This window comes from Pseudophryne corroboree, chromosome 7, assembly GCF_028390025.1.
Source record: "Pseudophryne corroboree isolate aPseCor3 chromosome 7, aPseCor3.hap2, whole genome shotgun sequence".
NCBI lineage: Eukaryota > Metazoa > Chordata > Amphibia > Anura > Myobatrachidae > Pseudophryne > Pseudophryne corroboree.
The window spans coordinates 389,321,024-389,344,631 of NC_086450.1; the positions used below are offsets into that span (position 1 = coordinate 389,321,024).

A 23,608-nucleotide genomic window follows, 5' to 3' on the forward strand; every position below is an offset into this window, starting at 1 on the left:
AATGAGCCGAAAATAAGATTTTACTTACCGATAAATCTATTTCTCGTAGTCCGTAGTGGATGCTGGGGACTCCGTCAGGACCATGGGGATATAGCGGCTCTGCAGGAGACAGGGCACAATAATAAAAGCTTTAGGATCAGGTGGTGTGCACTGGCTCCTCCCCCCATGACCCTCCTCCAAGCCTCAGTTAGGATACTGTGCCCGGACGAGCGTGCATAATAAGGAAGGATATTGAATCCCGGGTAAGACTCATACCAGCCACACCAATCACACCGTACAACCTATGATCTGAACCCAGTTAACAGTATGATAACAACGAAGGAGCCTCTGAAAAGATGGCTCACAACAAGAATAACCCGATTTTTGTAACAAAACTATGTACAAGTATTGCAGACAATCCGCACTTGGGATGGGCGCCCAGCATCCACTACGGACTACGAGAAATAGATTTATCGGTAAGTAAAATCTTATTTTCTCTGACGTCCTAGTGGATGCTGGGGACTCCGTCAGGACCATGGGGATTATACCAAAGCTCCCAAACGGGCGGGAGAGTGCGGATGACCCTGCAGCACCGAATGAGAGAACTCCATGTCCTCCTCAGCCAGGGTATCAAATTTGTAGAATTTAGCAAACGTGTTTTCCCCTGACCAAGTAACTGCTCTGCAAAGTTGTAAAGCCGAGACCCCTCGGGCAGTCGCCCAAGATGAGCCCCCTTCCTTTTGGAATGGGCTTTTACCGATTTTGGCTGTGGCAGGCCTGCCACAGAATGTGTAAACTGAATTGTATTACAAATCCAGCGAGCAATCGTCTGCTTAGAAGCAGGAGCACCCATCTTGTTGGGTGCATACAGGCTAAACAGCGAGTCAGATTTTCTGACTCCAGCCTTCCTGGAAACATATTTTTCAGGGCCCTGACAACGTCAAGTAACTTGGAGTCCTCCAAGTCCCTAGTACCCGCAGGTACCACAATAGGTTGGTTCATGTGAAAAACAGAAAACACCTTAAGGAGAAATTGAGGACGAGTCCTCAATTCTGCCCTGTCAGAATGAAAAATTAAGTAAGGGCTTTATATATGATAAAGCCGCCAATTCTGACACACGCCTGGCTGAAGCCAGGGCTAATAGCATCGTCACCTTCCATGTGAGATATTTTAAGTCCACAGTGGTGAGTGGTTCAAACCAATGTGACTTTAGGAAACTCAAAACAACATTGAGATCCCAAGGTGCCACTGGGGCACAAAAGGAGGCTGTATATGCAGTACCCCTTTTACAAACATCTGAACGTCAGGCACTAAAGCCAGTTCTTTCTGGAAGAAATTCGACAGGGCCGAAATTTGAACCTTAATGGACCCTAATTTTAGGCCCATAGACAGTCCTGTTTTCAGGAAATGTAGGAAACGACCCAGTTGGAATTCCTCTGTAGGGGCCTTCTTGGCCCCACACCACGCAACATATCTTCGCCAAATGCGGTGAAAATGTTTTGCGGTTACATCCTTCCTGTCTTCGACCAGGGTAGGGATGACTTCATCTGGAATGCCCTTTCAGGATCCGGCGTTCAACCGCCATGCCGTCAAACGCGGCCGCGGTAAGTCTTGGAACAGACAAGGCCCCTGCTGGAGCAGGTCCTTTCTTAAAGGTAGAGGCCACGGGTCTTCCGTGAACATCTCTTGAAGTTTCGGGTACCAAGTCCTTCTTGGCCAATCCGGAACCACGAGTATCATTCTTACTCATCTCCCTCTTATGATTCTCAGTACTTTTTGTATGAGAGGCATAGGAGGGAACACATACTCTGACTGGTACATCCACAGTGTTACCAGAGCGTCCACCGCTATTGCCTGAGGGTCCCTTGACCTGGCGCAATATCTAGATTTTTGTTCAGGCGGGACGCCATCATGTCCACCTTTGGTTTTTCACAACGGTTTACAATCATGTGGAAGACTTCCCGATGAAGTCCCCACTCTCCCGGGTGGAGGTCATGCCTGCTGAGGAAGTCTGCTTCCCAGTTTTCCACTCCCGGAATGAACACTGCTGAGAGTGTTATCACATGATTTTTCGCCCAGCGAAGAATCCTTGCAGTTTCTGCCATTTCCCTCCTGCTTCTTGTGCCGCCCTGTCTGTTTACGTGGGCGACTGCCGTGATGTTGTCCCACTGGATCAATACCGGCTGACCTTGAAGCAGAGGTCTTGCTAAGCTTAGAGCATTGTAAATTGCCCTTAGCTCCAGTATATTTATGTGGAGAGAAGTCTCCAGACTCGATCACACTCTCTGGAAATTTTTTCCTTGTGTGACTGCTCCCCAGCCACTCAGGCTGGCATCCGTGGTCACCAGGACCCAGTCCTGAATGCCGAATCTGCGGCCCTTTCATAGATGAGCACTCTGCAGCCACCGCAGAAGAAACACCCTTGTCCTTGGAGACAGGGTTATCCGCTGATGCATCTGAAGATGCGATCCGGACCATTTTTCCAGCAGATCCCACGTAAAGGTTCTTGCGTGAAATCTACCGAATGGGATCGCTTTGTAAGAAACCACCATTTTTCACAGGATCCTTGTGCAATGATGCACTGATACTTTTCCTGGTTTTAGGAGGTTCCTGACTAGCTCGGATAACTCCCTGGCTTTCTTCTCCGGGAGAAAACATCCTTTTCTGGACTGTGTCCAGAATCATCCCTAGGAACAGTAGACGTGTCGTCGGAAAAAACTGCGATTTTGGAATATTTAGAATCCACTCGTGCTGTCGTAGAACTACTTAAGATAGTGCTACTCCGACCTTCAACTGTTCTCTGGACCTTGCCCTTATCAGGAAAGCGTCCATATTTCTTTTAAGAAGAATCATCATTTCGGCCATTACCTTGGTAAAGACCCGGGGTGCCGTGGACAATCCAAACGGCAGCGTCTGAACTGATAGTGACAGTTCTGTACCACGAACCTGAGGTACCCTTGGTGAGAAGGGCAAATTTGGACATGTAGGTAAGCGTCCCTGATATCCAGTGACACCATATCGTCCCCTTCTTCCTGGTTCGCTATCACTGCTCTGAGTGACTCCATCTTGATTTGAACGCTTGTATGTAAGTGTTCAAATATTTCAGATCTCACCTAGCCGTCTGGCTTCAGTACCACAATATAGTGTGGAATAATACCCCTTCCCTTGTTGTAGAAGGGGTACTTTGATTATCACCTGCTGGGAATACAGCCTGTGAATTGTTCCCAATACTGCCTCCCTGTCGGAGGGAGACGTTGGTAAAGCAGACTTCAGGAACTTGTGAGGGGGAGACGTCTCGAATTTCCAATGTACACCTGGGATACTACGTGTAGGATCCAGGAGTCCACTTGTGAGTGAGCCCACTGCGTGCTGAAACTCTTGAGATGTCCCCCTACCGCACCTGAGTCCGCTTGTACGGCCCCAGCGTCATGCTGCGGACTTGGCAGAAGCTGTGGAGGGCTTCTGTTCCTGGGAATGGGCTGCCTGCTGCAGTCTTCTTCCCTTTCCTCTACCCCTGGGCAGATATGACTGGCCCTTTTGCCCGCCTGCCCTTATGGGGACGAAAGGACTGAGACTGAAAAGACTGTGTCCTTTTCTGCTGAGATGTGACTTGGGGTAACAAAAGGTGGATTTTTCAGCTGTTGCCATGGCCACCAGGTCCGATGGACCGCCCCTTTATACGGCAATACTTCCATGTGCCGTCTGGAATCTGCATCACCTGACCACTGTCGTCTGGCAGATATGGACATCACATTTACTCTTGATGCCAGAATGCAAATATCCCTCTGCGCATCTCGCATATATAGAAATGCATCCTTAAAATGCTCTATAGTCAATAAAATCTTGTCCCTGTCAAGGGTATCAATATTTTCAGTCAGGAAATCCGACCAAGCCCCCTCAGCGCTGCACATCCAGGCTGAGGCGATTGCTGGTCGTAGTATAACACCAGTATATGTGTATATACTTTTAGGATATTTTTCAGCTTCCTATCAGCTGGCTCCTTGAGGGCGGCCGTATCTGGAGACGGTAACGCCACTTGTTTTTATAAGCGTGTGAGCGCCTTATTCACCCTAAGGTGTGTTTCCCAACTCGCCCTAACTTCTGGCGGGAAAGGGTATACCGCCAATAATTTTCTATCGGAGGAAACCCACGTATCATCACACACTTCATTTAATTTATCTGATTCAGGAAAAACTACAAGTAGTTTATTCACACCCTACATAATACCCTTATTTGTGGTACTTGTAGTATCAGAAATATGTAACACCTCCTTCATTGCCCTTAACATGAAACGTGTGGCCCTAAAGGAAAATACGTTTGTTTCTTCACCGTCGACACTGGAGTCAGTGTCCGTGTCTGTGTCTGTGTCGACCGACTGAGGTAAATGGGCGTTTTTACAAGCCCCTGACGGTGTCTGAGACGCCTGGACAGGTACTAATTTGTTTGCCGGCCGTCTCATGTCGTCAACCGACCTTGCAGCGTGTTGACATTATCACGTAATTCCTAAATAAGCCATCCATTCCAGTGTCGACTCCCTAGAGAGTGACATCACCAATACAGGCAATTTGCTCCGCCTCCTCACCAACATCGTCCTCCTACATGTCGACACACACGTACCGACACACAGCACACACACAGGGAATGCTCTGACAGAGGACAGGACCCCACTAGCCCTTTGGGGAGACAGAGGGAGAGTTTGCCAGCACACACCAAAAACGCTATAATTATACAGGGACAACCCCTTATACAAGTGTTTTCCCTTATAGCATTTTTATATATGTAATCATATCGCCAAATAAGTGCCCCCCCTCTCTGTTTTAACCCTGTTTCTGTAGTGCAATGCAGGGGAGAGCCTGGGAGCCTTCCTCACAGCAGAGCTGAGCAGGAAAATGGCGCCGTGTGCTGAGGAGAATAGGCCCCGCCCCCTTTTCGGCGGGCTCTTCTCCCGGAGTTTGTGAGATCTGGCAGGGGTTAAATACATCCATATAGCCTCAAGGGCTATATGTGATGTATTTTAGCCATAAAAAGGTATTATACATTGCTGCCCAGGGCGCCCCCCCCCAGCGCCCTGCACCCTCAGTGACAGTTGGTGACTGTTGGTGAAGTGTGCTGACAACAATGGCGCACAGCTGCAGTGCTGTGCGCTACCTTATGAAGACTGAAAGTCTTCTGCCGCCTGTTTCTGGACCTCTGGACCTCTTCAACTTCGGCATCTGCAAGGGGGGTCGGCGGCACGGCTCCGGGACGAACCCCAGGGTGAGACCTGTGTTCCGACTCCCTCTGGAGCTAATGGTGTCCAGTAGCCCAAGAAGCAAATCCATCCTGCACGCAGGTGAGTTTTCTTCTCTCCCCTAAGTCCCTCGTAGCAGTGAGCCTGTTGCCAGCAGGACTCACTGAAAATAAAAAACCTAACTTAAACTTTTATTCTAAGCAGCTCAGGAGAGCCACCTAGATTGCACCCTTCTCGTCGGGCACAAAAATCTAACTGAGGCTTGGAGGAGGGTCATGGGGGGAGGAGCCAGTGCACACCACCTGATCCTAAAGCTTTTATTATTGTGCCCTGTCTCCTGCGGAGCCGCTATATCCCCATGGTCCTGACGGAGTCCCCAGCATCCACTAGGACGTCAGAGAAATTCACATTGTATCACACTGAATGAGCCGACATTCACATTGTAGCACACTGAATGATCCAAAATTCACATTTTAGCACACTGAATGACCCGACAGTCACATTGTAGCACAAAGAATGAGCCGAAATTCACATTGTAGCACACTGAATGAGCCGAAATTCACATTGTATCACACTGAATGAGCCGACATTCACATTGTAGCACACTGAATGAGCCGACATTCACATTGTAGCACACTGAATGAGCCGACATTCACATTTTAGCACACTGAATGAGCCGACAGTCACATTGTAGCACAAAGAATGAGCCGAAATTCACATTGTAGCACACTGAATGAGCTGAAATTGTGATAGCAGGGACAGCCAGAGTGACGACAGGGAGAGAGAGTGACGACAGTGACAGCAGGGAGAGAGAGAGGGACGACAGTGACAGCAGGGAGAGAGTGACGACAGGGAGAGAGTGACGACAGTGACAGCAGGGAGAGAGAGAGTGACGACAGTGACAGCAGGGAGAGAGAGAGTGACGACAGTGACAGCAGGGAGAGAGTGACGACAGGGATAGAGAGTGACGACAGGGAGAGAGAGTGTGACAGTAGGGACAGTAACGACAGGGAGAGAGAGTGACAGCAGGTGAACATTACCTGACTCATTTGTTGTTGCTGGCGGCGGTGAGCGGCTGGCGGCGGTGGGCGGTGAGCGGTGAGCGGCTGTGCGCTCTACACAGCCGCCGGCCACCGAGCAGGGGCTTCTGTCTGAGAGAGGGCGGAAGAGGAGATCACCGGGCACCGCTCAATTCACGCTGGGTCTGTGGTTTCCCGCCGCTGTCGTTGTGCACATTAGCCAGCGATTGGGCCAGCGGGGGGACATGGAACACACTTTAGCTAGTAGAGGGAGCGGGGGGACATGGCATACACTTTAGCTAGTGGGGGGAGGGGGGGACATGGCACACACTTCAGCTAGTAGAGGGAGGGGGGGACATGGTACACACTTTAGCTAGTAGGGGGAGGGGGGACATGGCACACACTTCAGCTAGTAGGGGGAGGGGGGGACATGACACACATTTTAGCTAGTAGGGGGAGGGGGGGACATGGCACACACTTCAGCTAGTAGGGGGAAGGGGGGACATGACACACACTTTAGCTAGTAGGGGGAGGGGGGGACATGACACACACTTTAGCTAGTAGGGGGGGACATGGCACACACTTTAGCTAGTAGGGGGAGGGGGGGACATGACACACACTTCAGCTAGTAGGGGGAGGGGGGGACATGGCACACACTCTAGCAGCTAGTAGGGGGAAGGGGGGGTAATGAGCGGGGACGGAGGAGATATGTCATATAGCGGTGATGAGGGGGGGGGGGGGGGGAGATGGTAAGTCAGATAGCGGTGGTGAGGGGGGAAATGAGCGGTGCCAGTGCTGAGCGGGGACGGGGGAGATGCTAAGTCAGATAGCGGTGGTGAGGGGGGAAATGAGCGGTGCCAGTGCTGAGCGGGGACGGGGGAGATGCTAAGTCAGATAGCGGTGGTGAGCGGCGCCGGTGCTGAGCGGGAATGGGGGATATGCTAAGTTACATAGCGCAGCGGTGATGACCGGGGAAAGGGGGCTGATGACCTGGGATGGTGATGAGCGGGGACGGAGAAGTCACATAGCGCGGGAGGGGAGGGGGGGGAGGAGAGGAGAGCGGCGCTGGCCGGTGAGATGATAACTCAGTTAGCGGTGATGAGCGGGTCAGGGGAGCAGAGGCCACCAGGGTCTGACATGAGAAAGTCCAGAGCGTCTAGCTGGCGATCGGTAGGCTGGTCCACAGGGTGATCCAAATTCTGGTGCCCAATCATATCTGCAGCAGTGACAGGGGCGTGCTTTCATATGTGCTGAAAGCACGCCCCTGTCACTGAGGCACTCACACCGGTGCCGCTTATCATGCTTTTGTAATGGGCTTTTACAGCCCTGTCATTGGCCCCGCCCCCTGCCCGCCCCCCACATCCGGCCTTTTGTCATTATCTGCAGGAGGCACCGCTCTCTGTGCCTCCAAAACAATTTGTAACGTGTTTTAAAGTGTAAAAATTACAATAATATAAAGCATATACTTAGGACACAGAATATGTGTCATAAGTATCTTCTTTATATTATTGTAATCATTAATGACAGGGGAGGCACTGCCTCCCCTGCCTCCCCAGACTGCACGTCCCTGGCACAAGTGTAAAACAGTGGACAAGCCTCAAAAAATGCTATTTCCAGATATTTGGTCACATACCGCATATGCACCAAGCCCCAGAATGTAATAGATTACGGAGCTTGGATGCAATGGACATCACAATCTTCAGATGGCAATGGCATTGTCCAATAGAAGTCTTTGGGCTTCTATCACACCTCCCCGCTGAGAGGGATCCAAACGGATCCCTTTCAACACCCCCTACGGCGCGTGAGTCACTCGGCGCATGTGCAGATAGGACTCTAGGTCCTAAGTCCTATCATCACAAAGCTCTTTTATCAGAGCTGTCCTTTGTGTATTTCTTCATGCATACAGTATTAGTAAATGAGGATATGCATGCAGAGAGTGGCAGGATACATCGCAAGCAAAGTGTGATGCTTGGTGCATCCTGCCCTTTGTCTTGATATGTCAGATTATGTTATTTGTCTTCTCTAAGGTCAGAAGCATACCTCCCAACTTTGCCTTTCATAAAAACCGGATTCCAGGTGTGGCGAAAGTGGTGAGGATCCTTGTTGGAAGGGGCCAGAGGCTCAGAGCAAAACTACATTTACATCACTGTGGGAGCGTGCCCAGCACTCTCCGATATGCTGGACTGTCCTCAGGCTCTCCCCTTGCACTGTGAATAGATGCAGTGCCCATTGCTTGGCATCTATACACAAGACTGTGCCTCCTTCCCTGTGGGACACTACCGGCCGTTGGTGGGACAGCAGGACAGTACCAAAAAAATGGAGCTGTCGCAATAAAAGTGGAACAGTTGGGAGGTATCCAGAAGCACTTTCTGGATTTTCCCAATTCCATCTGTTTTATCCATTGCTGACTAGGTGAATGTGCTTGGTTTAAATAGAGGCTGGACCAGCAATCATGGCATAAACGCTGGACGTGATAGATTGAAAACTTTAAGGCGTCTTAAGGCTGTGGGGAGAGGTATCAAGCCTTGGAGTGAGATAAAATGGGAAAGTTGTCCAAAGCAACCAATCAGCTTGTAACTGTCATTTCATGGTTGTGCTAGATAAATGACAGTTGGAAGTTGATTGATTGCTTTTGACAACTTCTCCACTTTCTCTCTATCCAAGGAGCCTCTGCGTCATCAGATGCCGGATACTCCTGATGATTAAATATCCAACTCGCTGCGACTTTTGGGTGGGGATACTTAGTTACCAAAGCAATTCAGTATTGCTGCAGTGCAGGAACTGCTGCTCTGAAACATAGCTGCGCCCTCGATCCCTAACACTGGTTCTAAAGTAGCAGTGTAACTTTCCAGTGCCATGCTCGCCAACTGAGGATGCGTAACCTGAGTGCACACATGAGTATGGCCACAGGGCACACAATGTGACAGTGGTGGAGGGATTCAGTCGGTTCTTTTTTCGCAACCCCCGGAACCTCCTTCTCATAGAAAGGCAGTGGCAAACGCAGGATTTCTAGATGGGGGTTTCCAAATGCAATTCACAATTTCTCATTCTGCAGAACACTGGAGCAAGTGCAGGAGTCTGAGGGAGCGGCAGAAGACCCTAGTAACAAGTTAACAACCCTGGCTATTTATGTAAACAATGGTCTTTTTATACACTGGATACTGTATGGAATACTGTGTAAATATTTAACACTATTGATTGGTCTCTAGTATAGGCTGTAGTAAACATATTTAAATAATATAACTAAGTGGTCAGAAAAATTTAAATATACCATAATAAAAAAAAATACACAAACATAATAGAACCAGTACTACACTTTCTAAGCACACATTCTTCCATTACATTGTAAGGCTCCTCTCTCTTCTTTCTGGCAGCTACTCTCTGGTCCAGTGCACTGATTGAGGACTCAGATCCGCACACACAGCATGAGAGGAGGGGGGTCTCTGAGCAACCGGAACCCCCCCCTGTGTTTGCCTATGAAAGGAGCGGGGGATCTAGGAACCAACACCATCTGAGTTTATGGAGTTTGCTGGATACTACAGCTAGAGATGTGTGCTTCGTTTCTCCAGAAATCTGAATGCACCCGAATTTTGTGGATCCGAACCGAACCAAAACTTTGTCTGTATTCCCCGAAGAGATCGATCTGAAGTAGTTATAGATTGCAAACATTACATGATTTTAGATGTTTTTATTGTTTTTTTTATAGATTTTTACCAATGATTGGCAATTTTGTTATCGATTTGAAACTGAAACAAAATTGGAATCTGAACCAAAACACTTGTGCTTTTTCTAAAACCAAAGCCAAAACCAAAACACAATAGGTCTCCAAGGCTTGAGACATCGCTTTCTGTAATATTTATTTTACTATAAATCCAAGCATGTCCTATCACAGGTTACTTACAGCATGTAAAAACAATGCATACCTCCTGTCTGATTCTGGGAGGGATAAGGGGTCTTATTCAGACCTGGACGGTCTAGAGGGTCTGCGCATGCGTAGCGGCTGTAGGTGGTCATTCCGAGTTGATCGCAGCCAGCAACTTTTAGCTGCTGCTGCGATCAATAGTCCACGCCTATGGGGGAGTGTATTTTAGCTTTGCAGGGCTGTGATCGCTTGTGCAGCCCTGCTAAGCTCAAAAAAATTCAAGCAAAACTAGACTGGATCCATACTTACCCTGTGCGATGGATCCAGCGATGATGGGCCCGGCTTTGACGTCACTCCTCCACCCTCCGTTCTGCTGGACACTTCTGCGTTATACTCACCACTCCCCGAAAACGGCTCCAAACGGTCCGGATCCGCCCAGCCACGCCTCCGTCCTGTCAGTCTTCTTTGCGGTCCGTCCTGCGACAGCTTTCTTCTTTAGACGCGATGTAACCCGGCGACCTCTGTCACCAGGCAACGTCGCGCAAGATAAACCACTGCGTGCGAACGGGTCGGAATGTCCCCCATAGTGCGCATGCGCAACCCTTCACCCTGTGATCGCATTCCGGAAGGATGTGATTGCATGGTGATTGACAGATGACGGGCGTCTGGGGGCGGCAACGTGGCATTGGGGGGGAGGAAGGGAGGTAATGCGATAGGAAACAAGGCGGCGGGACCTCTGCTGATGCAGCCATGCTGCGTAGGCAGGGGTCAACCTCTTTTAGATGTGATCGCAATTGAATTGCGATCGCATCGTGGGGCGGTGCCACACATGTTGGGCAGCCTTGCCCTGTGCTGGGCACCCCCAGCATGTGAGTAGTATGGTCGCATATTTTGGTGCAATATCAAAATCTGCGACCATCTCTGAATACCCCCCAAAGTAAGTTACATCTAAGTAACTGCAGGCTGCTTACCCTGATATAGCTATGATTAAGCCTAAACACTTTTAATAATTTGTATGTTTCCCTTTACAATTCCCTAATGTTAAATCTTTCATTTTGAGATTTGTGAGCTGCTGATATCTTGTTCTAAGACGTCTTCTACTGTAACATAACAAAACAAAGTACATACTGCCAGGTACCTCCGATAGGTCCTCTCGAGTCTGATCTCACCATGCTCTAGTACTCTTTAGCATAGATGGCTCACACGAGTCTTCTTAGAAGGAGCAACGCTGAAAATAGATTTCTCTAGGTGGAGAATGACATAAAAACCAAGTGTTTAGTAAGTGCTTCTCTTATGAAGGAAGGATCAGAGAAGAGGAAGTTGTAATCCCACTATACAATCTCCAAGTTTCAGACAGAAATGTTTTATATTCAAGAAAAGAGCCCTAGCGTTTAAGCCTTCTTGGCAGTATGGATAGGGATTGCTAAAAACAATTTATCTTCTCGCACTGCTCATCTCTGCTCACATTTACATAATCGGCAGTGATATATCTAAATATAGTTAGAGCCAGTTTATTATTGTATTATTGGCAGAATTTTACCCCTGATAAATGTATTTATTCAATAAATAAATATTACCAATAAGAGGTTGTGCCCGTGAAGAGAAAAAGATCCTGGATAAGTTACTGCCAGTGGTGCAAGTATGCGGGTACGCTCGGGTACGGAGTACCCTTAAGAATTTGGCAGCGGGTATGCACTACCACCTGCCACACACTTTGCACCCCTGACCGCCATTGCCACAATTATAATGCACCACAAGCATCCTGGAGGCATTACTATATATTGTCATCAAATTGGGGTTATTACTATTTATTTATTTTATTATTTATTAACAGTTTCTTATATAGCGCAGCAAATTCCGTTGCGCTTTACAATTTGAAATAACAATAACAAACTGGGTGATAGCAGTCATAGAGGTAGGAAGGCCCTGCTCGCAAGCTTACAATCTATAGGGAAATAGGCATATGTACACAAGAAAAGGTGCTATCTATTGCATAGAATGAACAGACATGTGAGGATATGTGTGGACTGTACAGAGTGGATGTAATTTGATAGGAAGGTTTATGAAAGTTATGTGGGCGGTTCAGGAATTTGATACGCTTGCCTAAAGAGGTGAGTTTTGAGGGAACGCTTGAAGGTTTGGAGACTAGAGGAGAGTCTTATTGTGCGTGGTAGGGCATTCCACAGAGTGGGTGCAGCCCGATGAAAGTCCTGCAGTCGTGAGTGGGAGCGAGTAATGAGTGTGGATGAGAGACGCAGGTCTTGTGAGGAGCGAAGAGGTCGGGTTGGGAGATATTTTGTGATAAGCGAAGTGATGTACGTTGGTGTAGTTTGGTTAATGGCCTTGTGTGTGAGTAAAAGTATTTTATATTGAATGCGGTAGAGTACAGGTAACCAATGGAGGGACTGACAGAGTGGATCTGCAGACGATGAACGTCTAGCGAGGAAGATAAGCCTCGCCGCTGCATTCAGAATGGATTGTAGTGGTGAGAGTTTCGTTTTGGGAAGACCAGTTAGGAGACTATTGCAATAATCAATGCGGGAGATAATGAGAGCATGGATTAGAGTTTTAACAGTGTCTTGTGTAAGGTATGGTCGTATTTTGGATATGTTTTTTAGATGCATGTAACATGATCTTGAGACAGATTGAATGTGGGGAACAAAGGACAGATCAGAGTCAAGGATGACACCTAGGCAGCGAGCTTGTGGGGTAGGGTAGATAGTCGAGTTTTCAACAGTGATAGAGATATCAGGTTGGTACCTACTATTGGCCGGTGGAAATATAATTAACTCTGTCTTTGAAATATTAAGTTTGAGGTGGCGAGATGTCATCCAGGATGAGATGGCAGAAAGGCATTCAGTGACACGGTCCAGTACAAATAGGGACAAGTCAGGGGAGGATAGGTAGATTTGAGTATCATCTGCGTACAGATGATACTGAAAACCAAAAGAGCTGATTAGTTTACCAAGAGATGAGGTATAGATAGAGAAAAGCAGAGGACCCAAGACTGAGCCTTGCGGTACTCCAACTGAAAGAGGTAGCGAAGAGGAGGTAGATTCAGAGAAGCGAACACTGAAGGAGCGATTAGATAGGTACGATAGGAACCAAGAAAGGGCTGTGTCTTTAAGACCTAGGGATTGTAGTGTCTGTATGAGAAGAGAGTGGTCTACAGTATCAAATGCAGCAGATAGGTCTAGAAGAATAAGTAGTGAGTAATGGCCTTTAGACTTCGTAGTGACCAAATCATTAACCACTTTAGTCAGTGCCGTCTCTGTGGAATGTTGGGAACGGAAGCCTGACTGAAGTGGGTCCAACAAAGTGTATGAGTTAAGAAAGTGTGTGAGTCGAGTGTAGGCAAGTCTCTCAAGTAGCTTAGAGAGACAAGGGAGCTGAGAGATAGGGCGGTAGTTTGAGAGAGCATTAGGGTCAGAATTTTTTTTTTTTTAAATGGGAGTAATCACTGCATGCTTGAAGAGTGAAGGAAAAATACCAGTAGAGAGAGAGAGATTACAGATGTTAGTTAAGGTAGGGATGAGCACCAGAGACAGAGCTTTACTTATTTGTGAGGGTAAAGGATCAAGAGGAGAGGTAGTAGAGAAGCAGGATGAGAAAAGTGATGATACTTCATCTTCATTTGTGGGATCAAATGAAGAAAGAGTGCCAGAGGGTTCAGGTAAAGAACGGAGCAGGTCACTGGCTGCCGAAGAGCTTACCATTTCATCTTGGATCTTAGCAATCTTCTCCTTGAAGTAGGAAGCAAGATCCTGTGCCTTGATAGTGGCTGGTGGGGTAGGTGCGGGAGGATTCAGAAGTGATTTAAATGTATTAAAGAGTCGTTTGGGGTTAGAGGCTTGAGCAGAGATAAGAGTTTGGAAATATGTTTGTTTGGCAGTGTCCAGGGCATTTTTATAAGAATGGTAGACTGTCTTATATGTGAGGAAGTCACTTGAAATACGAGATTTACGCCACTGACGTTCAAGTTTTCGTGTGAGTTTTTGTAGTTGTCTTGTTAATTTGGAGTGCCATGGTTGACATCTAGGCCTACGTGGAGTGTGATGGGTAGCTGGAGCCACTTCATCAAGGGCTAGTTCTAGAGTCTCATTAAGGTGTGATACAGCCATCTCAGGAGAGGTGAATGCAGAAATAGGTGAAAGCAGTTGTTGGAGTGAAGTGGAAAGTTCTTGAAGATTAATTGTGTTAATATTTCTGCGAGTTTGAGGAAGATTGGAGAACTTCCGCAACACAGGGTTTGAATTAACAGAGGAAAGCATGCAGGTGATAAGGTTGTGATCTGAGAGGGGGAAAGGAGTGTTAGTGAGTTCAGCAATGGAGCATAGTCTGGTGAATACTAGATCAAGGCAGTGGCCCGCCTGATGAGTAGAGGAGTCAGTCCATTGGGAGAGGCCAAGAGAGGAGGTTAGAGAGAGTAGTTTGGAGGCATGCGCAGCAGATTTTGGACAATCAATAGCAATATTGAAATCACCCATGATAATGGTGGAGATGTCAGAGGATAGGAAGTGAGGGAGCCAGGCAGAAAAATCTTCCAAAAATTGTTTCAGATGCCCAGGTGGGCGGTAGATAGCTGCAACACGCAGAGAGAAAGGAGAGTAAACCCTAATGGAATGTACTTCAAATGATGTAAATGTGAGTGATGGAACCTGTGGTAGAACAGTATATGCCAAAGATTGGGAAAGTAAAAGTCCAACTCCTCCTCCTTTATGGTTATCGGGTCTGGAGGTGTGTGTAAAGTGGAGACCACCATGTGCCAGTGCTGCAGGGGAGGCTGTGTCAGATTGTGTGAGCCAGGTTTCTGTTATAGCCAGCAGATTGATGTTGTTAGATATGAAAAGGTCATGAATGGATGTTAATTTGTTACAAACAGAGCGTGCATTCCATAAGGCACATTTTAGTGATCTGGAGGGTGATGGAAGACATGTGATGTTTATGAGGTTAGCTGGATTTCTATGTTGCTGTGAATCAGGTGAATGTGAGTGATGCAAGTGGCTGGGTCCTGGATTTGGTGAAATGTCACCAGCTATCAGAAGCAGAAGAGAGAGATAAATGTGGGTGTCAGAGGTTTGTGAAAGTTTTTTATGGTGAGAGGTTGTAGATGTTATTGTCAATGAGTATAGGGAAGTAAAAAGCTCATGAGTGCTAATAAGAGGGGAGTGTAGAATTGAGGGGGCAACATGTACAGAGGGGTGAGTTGCTGGGAGACTGAATGATGCAATGGCCTTTATGAATACTCCATGAAGAGCAATGCCGAAAATCAATTTGTGGAACATAGTTAGTTTGAGATGAAATCAGTGTTTTCTAGGCTGAGAGTGTAAGTTTTTACTTGTTCAAGTTAAAAGTGCAGGTGCCTACTGGTGTTGTTCTGCTGTATGTTAACTGTGCATTATAGAGCAAAGTGACAAACTGGTATGTACAATCACAATGTATATAGTTGTCTACCAAATTGGTTGCATTTTGTTCTTAGAGGTCATGAGGATTTTAGTTGGTAAAATATTTACATACGCTGAAATACACAGATGATTGGGAATGTAAGGAAGGGACGATGTTTTATGTTTTGTCGGTGGGTTGTTTCCATCTGTTTTCGTCCTGGTAAGTCCTGGGTAAGTCTATATTGTAATATTTTCATAACCCTTTTAAAAAAGCCCTTATAATAAAGCCCTGTTCAGCTGGCTGTTGTTCAGCCAGGCATCTTTCCTTATGAATGGTAAGTATCCATGTGTCTCTAGTAATTGCAATCAAGGCCTAACAGCCCACCCCCGTTTACAGAGCATGCCATAAAACTCAACTAAAACAAATACTAAGATAGCAGTTACCAACTATATAAAGCTGCAAGACAGTTTCATCCTAGAATACAATATAGTTTATGATATACAAATTGACAGTGTAGATTACCTAGTTATAATAACACTATCACTGATGCATATATATTCTGAGCAGATCCAAAATGCAAAGGAGTGTAGATTACCTAGTTATAATAACACTATCACTGATGCATATATATTCTGAGCAGATCCAAAATGCAAGGAGTGTAGATTACCTGCAGAGAAAGGAGAGCAATTGTCATATTGGTCCGGCACAGCCCTTCAGTATATGGCAAACATACAGCCACTATGTAGAAGTCCTGGGTAAGTCTATATTGTAATATTTTCATAACCCTTTTAAAAAAGCCCTTATAATAAAGCCCTGTTCAGCTGGCTGTTGTTCAGCCAAGCATCTTTCCTTATGAATGGTAAGTATCCATGTATGTATTTATTATATGTATATGTATATGTGTATGTATTTATTATACTGGAGGCATTACTATATATTTCTAGCCTTGCCCCTAGAGTCGAAATAAAAGGGTCTGTGTTGTCTGCTAGTGTCATGTAGCCACTCCCACTAGTGACATATGGCCATGCCCCCTCACAACACATGACTACGCCCATTTTTCGGCACTCAGTACCACTAAGAAGAAAATATTTCTACTTGCACCACTGCTTACTGCACATGAACGGTCTTCAGATCCGTAGGAACCCTCTCCAGAAAATCTGTGATGTAGCCTATAGATGCAGTTTTTGTGAGGAAAGCTTCGACAAGCATATGCAATTGATACTGGAAGAGATATCTGCTGCAGTACGCTATTAATACATGCTTCCGATAGTGCGGCAATCTTTCAGAATCAGCAAATACAGTTTGAGACTTAAGAACCCTAAGTATTGGTATCTGGCCCCACCCCCTGATCACAAGTCTGCACTCATGGACATAAATCAACTTGCTGGAGTGTTTCTCTGTGACTCAAGCTCTGTTGGCTTGCTCTAGAAGAGGGCACTCACCAGACTATTATCCATAAACAGTACCTCTCATATACCGTATACTTTATAATCAGTTGATGTTTTTAGACCTTTCTGCGATAAAGTTGCTAACCACCGCTATTTCCATTTGGGGGCATAATATTATGATTAAGCGCAAATTGCGTCATCAGTCATCAGCAGCCTGAATCACCCACTTTTGCTTGGTAAGTGGGTGGCTGTGGGTGGGAGGCAGCTGGGTCCAGGACACTTGCCCACTCTTCTGGACAGTCGGTGGCGCCACCTGCTTTTCGGAAGCCTCCCGGCCGTTCCAGGAAAGTAGGCAAGTAAGTATCTTTCTCTGGTGTTAAGATGTTAAATTAAGAAATCTTGGTAAAAGTCCTTTTTCTGCAGAAAGGGCTTTCCGAACTTAATAAATACAACCCTTAATAGATTAAATTATTTCAAAAGACAGAAATATAAAATATGTACTGTATATGCCATTAGATTGATTGCATGGCAATCCACACATCAATAAATCTATATACAACATACTGTAGAGCAAACACAAACTGTAATAGATGTTTCAGTCTTGTAAAAGTTAAATATATTTTTCCTTTCTAATTATGAAAATTCCCAACAGGTAAATAATTTTTAATGTATTTAAGTACCATAAAATTCTAATACAGGTCGGGTCTCCATTATCCGGAGACCCGTTTTCCCGAATATTCCAAAAACTGGAATATCCCAGAGCTGTAGAGATCTCATGGCGTGCCGCGACGTCATGACATCACTACTACTGACCAATGGCTGGTGGCGGGGGAGTGGCGTTGCAGCTATTCCCTAGCTGCATAGTGCATGCCAACCCCCACTGACATTGCTGCGGACCCCCGCAATGAACGCCGGACCCCTGTTGACCTCAACGCGGACCCCCGCTGACCCTCCTGGACCCCTGCATTGACCGCCGGACCAGGTATTCCATTATCCAGACAAATCCCATATCTGGAATGCTCCTGATCCCGAGCAGATAAAGGATACTGGACCTGTATTGATCAATAAATAAAATATACAGTTTTGAGAGACAATTCAGACAGCAACTATATATAGAGAGATAAATGCTTAAATTAGCTTTAAACAACACTTAAAAGAATATCAAATGTGTTCATATCAGAATATTAATTATAGCTCATAGCTAAAAAAAAATAAAAAAATATGTTTAACTTTATTTTATAGTTATGTACAAATAGAAAACAACTACCTAAAATTGGAACTGCATGCTCCAAGGTCTCATAAAAGATTCATAGAAATATGTACCGAGGAGTTTTTTTTTTTAGCAATGAGTGAGTAAAACTCTTCATCAGATGTGCTCTCCACTCCGCAAGGTCTGATCTCATGAAAAATTCAAATTAATATGTTTTTCCTTACTTTGGTTATGACTGAATTAAGATTTTTTTTTAACATTTCCAGATATGCTGAATTATTAATATTTAAAAACATCTTCAGGGATCAAACACACTGTCCCATAGTAGGTCACATAACACTAGTCTATGGGCCCCATAACCCACCAGGAACAATGTTATAGGCCCCATAACCCACTAGCTGCACTTGCATAGGATTCATGAGCAAACTTCTACAGGTTTCATAACACAGAGGCACGCAACTATAGATCCCACAACACATAGGCACACAACTATTGGTCCCGCAACACATAGGCACACAACTATAGGTCCCATATAACACATAGGCACACAACTATAGGTCCCATAACACACAGAGGCACATTAGTATTGGTCCCATAACACAAAGGCACACTACCAGAGCCGTAGCTAGACTTTTTGGTGCCCTGTGCCTGAAAGAGAATTTGGACCCCCTCCAATATGCGTACCGGATAAATGAAGAATATTGGCATGTAGTGATATCTTTAAAAAGACTTTCGTAGTGTTTCTCCTCCCACAATCGTTTAAACGTTGTATACCGTTTCACATAGGTAGAGGAGGGAGACAGTAGGTCAATAAAAATGCACTTTAAAATTAAAAAGTGCTTGCATGCAAAAAAAGGAAAAGTGCTAAAGTGCTTGCTGTGCAAAACGTGCAAAAAACGTGGTTATGAGTACCACCTTATAACAATACACTTATTTGTCATGCACAAAAGATAAAGTAAATTCACTCTTTGACTAGAAAAGACTCTGAGATAGCACTCACTTTTTTTGAAAAGTCATATGATAGAGCAAAATCCTCAGAGTTATCCATCCAACCGAGAACCTTAAAACCAAAAAACTCCCAACAGGAAATAAGGGCCCTTATTCCGACCTGGTCGCACGCAGGCGGATTTTTACACTACTGCAACCAGGTTTTCACAATTCCCCTCATTGAATAACATATTTCAATATACTGCCACACCCACAATCTGCTGCATCCTAGCCAAACACCCCATCCATCCGTGCCATAAAAACTATGAGATTTCTAACTATATGAAGCTACTTGTACCCCGTAAAAAATAGCCAGCACCATAATCAAGCAGATCTATGCAGTATGCAGCCACACATCCAATCTGCCCAGCCGCAACGCTGATCACCCCTTCACAAAGTACAAGGTAAGCTTCAAATAGTTAATACTCTCCAGCTTGGAATTCTCTAGCTTTCTATGCAAGGACAGATAGCTCAATGAATAAAGTGTTCGACTGCAATGTCATAGGCAACTGGTTCGAATCCCAGGTATATCAGCATCCCAAAATGTAATAAAAGACAGTGCAACTGAACAACAAAGAGCTATCAAGTTAGGTCCATGAATGCTGTATAGGTATTAGTGACAAAAGGGGTAGGAGACAGGGGCGATCAGGAGATGCTGGGCTTTAAAAAGGGGGGAAGCTGCAATTGAATGTAATTAGATAATTCATAATTGACAAGTGCTGCCAACAGTGCCCCCTACCCTGCACACTCCACACACACACCTAGTTACGGCTCTGCACACTACTATACTGTAGGTCCATAACACATCGGCACACAACTGTAGGTCCCATAACACATACTGAAAGCACACTAGTATAGGTCCCATAACACATAAGCACACCAGTATAGCCCCCACCCCCCCCCCCCACCCAAAAATAGGCACACAACTATAGATCCCATAACATATACTGTAGGCACACTAGTATAGGTCCCATAACACATAAGCAAACAACTATAGATCACATAACACGTAGGCATACAAGTATAGGTCCCATAACACGTAGGCACACTAGTATATGTCCCATAACACGTAGGCATACTAGTATAGGTCCCATAACACGTAGGCACACTAGTATAGGTCCCATAACACGTAGGCACAGTAGTATTGGTCCCATAACACGTAGGCACAGTAGTATTGGTCCCATAACACGTAGGCACAGTAGTATAGGTCCCATAACACGTAGGCACAGTAGTATTGGTCCCATAACACGTAGGCACAGTAGTATTGGTCCCATAACACGTAGGCACACTAGTATAGGTCATATAACACGTAGGCACAGTAGTATTGGTCCCATAACACGTAGGCACAGTAGTATAGGTCCCATAACACGTAGGCACAGTAGTATTGGTCCCATAACACGTATGCACAGTAGTATAGGTCCCATAACACATACACACTAGGCACACTGTTATGGGTCCTATAATACACTATACACTCTGATATACGTTTCACAACATACTAGACTCACTGCCATGGGCTCATGATATACTAAGCACACTATGATTCCTGTAAGTCACATCACTCCCTGCTGTGCGTGTGATAACCCACCAGGCATACTGGCACTGCACCATACAAATATGTAGAAGACACTTTTAACAACAGGTTCATATAGAGACTGATCAGACCCTATTACCAGTCTGTACGTTCACATGTACTGATATGTGTCAGATATGTACAGTCACAGCTACCAGTAAAGGAAAACACCTCTGAACTCTGCCACGTGACAATATTACACATCTATTTTGAACTCTTTCATTACACACCTCCATTTTTTTTTGCACTTTGCATAATATCACGGTCTACATACGTGACTCGTGTTGGGGTTTGTGCCTGCAGCGTTTCCATAGCTGAGCAGTGTTTCTCTGTCTCCAACAAGCAGCCGCTGAGCTTGGAAAACACATTAGCTGCCTGACCTGGTTTCAGCCAGGTGTGAAAATATTCCATGGCTCTGTCTCCGATCCACCTTTCAAACCCTAAGAAAGGGGAAGAGAGAAGCAGAGGCCTGGAGGCATGAATAAAGTATAATGGTAGTGTAAATGATTAAAAAAATTAGGACTTGGTGGGTTGTGGACAGACTTTGGTCTTTCAGCTGTTGATGGACTCTGACAGTTAATTCTTAACAAAACTACTGTAGACATGATAGGTAAGAAAATGGGGATTGCGCCAGGATTCTAACAACTTTTAGTTAGTGACGTGTCATTAACGCTATGGAGTCAATACAATAAGGGGCAAGTGGAGCAAAGTGCTGTTGCAGTAGTGTGGCAATGCTGACATCGGCACCTCTTCTTGCCCCCCCATCTCACCCCGGAATTGAAGATTTTTGTACATAACCCTATGGGCTGTGAACAAAATTTGGCAAGTCTGGGGCAACTGTAAGTGCCATATATGCATACACTTACGCTGCGAGGGGATTCATGGATAATGAAAATGACCTCTATGCAGTGTCGGACTGGGGCATGTAGGGCCCACGGGGGAATGCAGTGGTAGTGGCCCATGTTAGCGGTGTGGTCAGTCTGCGGAGGGGGTGTTGGTTTTGACTAACCATTAGAGAGTGCAACATCTGGGCCCTTCATACATATATACAGTAAATTCAGCTGCTGCATGCATGATAATGTACCAGATTAATAACAGATTAATAATGCACTGTAGAAAATACACACAGTCCAGTATAAGGTAACATATGTATAAAGTATAATACAAGTGCACAGTCTGGAACCTGATCCTTAGAGCAGAAGGTGGTCCCCCCGGCAGTAGGGCCCACCGGTGGTTTCCCCTGTGGGCCAGTCCAAGCCTGCCTCTATGTGTGAAACAGTTTATTTCAATTTAACTTCATAACTTGGCAATTGTATACCAAATGTATTAAGGGCTCATCCAAAGTAAAAGTTGTTCCCTGCCCACTGCCAAATATTTAGCTATGAAAGATTGAATGATAATGAACTCCCCAGCAATACTGGCTGGCAGCAGTAAGAACAGACGTACCGCATTGCCAGACAGTAAAGGTCTACAGCTCGGGTGGTCTTCTGGTTGCTGAATGTCGGGATCCCAGCGCACAGTATACCGGCGCCGGAATCCCGACACCCGGCATATCGACACATATTCTCCCTCGTGGGGGTCCACGACCCCCCTGGAAGGAGAATAAATAGCGTGGCGCGCGTAGCTCATTTGCGCTCGCCACGCTGTCGGTATGCCGACGTTCGGGCTCCCGGCGCCGGTATGCTGGTCGCCGGGAGCCCGGCCGCCGGCATACCATACTACACCCCTACAGCTCATGTGTGACATACAATTCCCTGGAGCACTGTACCTGGAAGCATTGTTTGCCGACTATCCGGCTGCCCCCTATGGGAGAGGGCAGCAAGATCAGCACAGCAACGTGTGGTGTGGGGGGCGTGGCTTCAAATAGGGACGGGGCGGGGGCATCACATGACAGGAAAGACTATTTGTGGGGGCATGGCTGCACTATCGCATCATCGTACCCACACCCCCAACTATGCAATGTCGAGATTACTGAGATTGCACAGCGGGGGAGGGGGGGCTACTGTGACACGATTCAGCGCGAATTGCATCATCGCCCACCCAGTCCATCCACTTTAGTCAGTAAGTGGGCAGCTGGGTGGCGGGGTGCCGGCGGCGGGATCCTCCCGGCCATTCTTGGAGAGTAGGCAAGTGTGCATGGAAGTCTAATTTTATATATTTGTTTTAATAGGTTTTAAGAAGAAATTATGCTTTGCTTGAATAGTAAAGCTTTTTATTTTTGCAGTATTTACTATCACCATTGATAAGATGGCGACAGCATAACAGGACAGAACCCTCTTGTATATGCAGAATTTCCCCATACTTTGTAGGGTATGGCACTTGGACAGCAGTGACTTGGGCCACAAGCCTGTGTATGTAAGCTAGATCCTTTCCATCACACAAATGAATTGAGGCTTGTGGAGCATGTTGCTCTGTGATTGTGGAACTACAACTCCCAGTATTCTCTGCAAGTGGCCTGAGTGCATTAGGATGCCAGTGGATATAATAAAAGTGTCAGAGAAAGATAACACAAAATCACCACTGTAACATATTGTAGCCCAGCGACTTACACATTGTTACTTATAATTACATTCGTCTCTGTTTGCTGTAAGTCACAGGCTAAAAGCTCTATCAGCTGACAGTGTGTATTACTAGCTTATCTTCCATGACGTTTGTGTCCAGGAACGAGTAAGTCCTGCCACATCATCACGTATAACAAACAGGTCCATATTTATCTTCTGTATTCCTCAGCAGCACATACAGTAAATGAGAGGTAGGAAAAGATGGCTGCCAGTAACTCCAGGGTATCACCCTTTATGCACAGCACCTAGACATTTGTCTGTAAAGTGCCACTTGATGAGGGATGTATGTTGCCCAATGCACCTTGACTGTGTATCTATTGCTTGTTTGTGCCACTCTGCCAGGAGTTGCTGGGGGCTGCCTAGTGGCATGCCGGCTCTAGAGAGCTAGTTATACAGAAAGATAAATGCAATGCG

General features: G+C 46.0%; 1 protein-coding gene and 1 long non-coding RNA gene across 6 annotated transcripts in view; one reads left to right on the top strand and one right to left on the bottom strand.

The window, feature by feature from the left end:
* LOC134945377 (uncharacterized) overlaps positions 1-21,146 on the bottom strand; it is a 321,195-nt gene extending 300,049 nt beyond the window's left edge. The window contains exon 1 of one of the 2 annotated variants that reach the window (XR_010182111.1): positions 20,908-21,146. This is a non-coding gene — a long non-coding RNA (uncharacterized LOC134945377). Of the gene's footprint in view, positions 1-20,863 lie in introns of both variants that reach the window. The other variant, XR_010182110.1, reaches the window with a different exon arrangement.
* ELFN1 (extracellular leucine rich repeat and fibronectin type III domain containing 1) overlaps positions 1-23,608 on the top strand; it is a 988,432-nt gene that overhangs the window by 307,078 nt on the left and 657,746 nt on the right. The gene's annotated exons all lie outside the window — the stretch shown is intronic.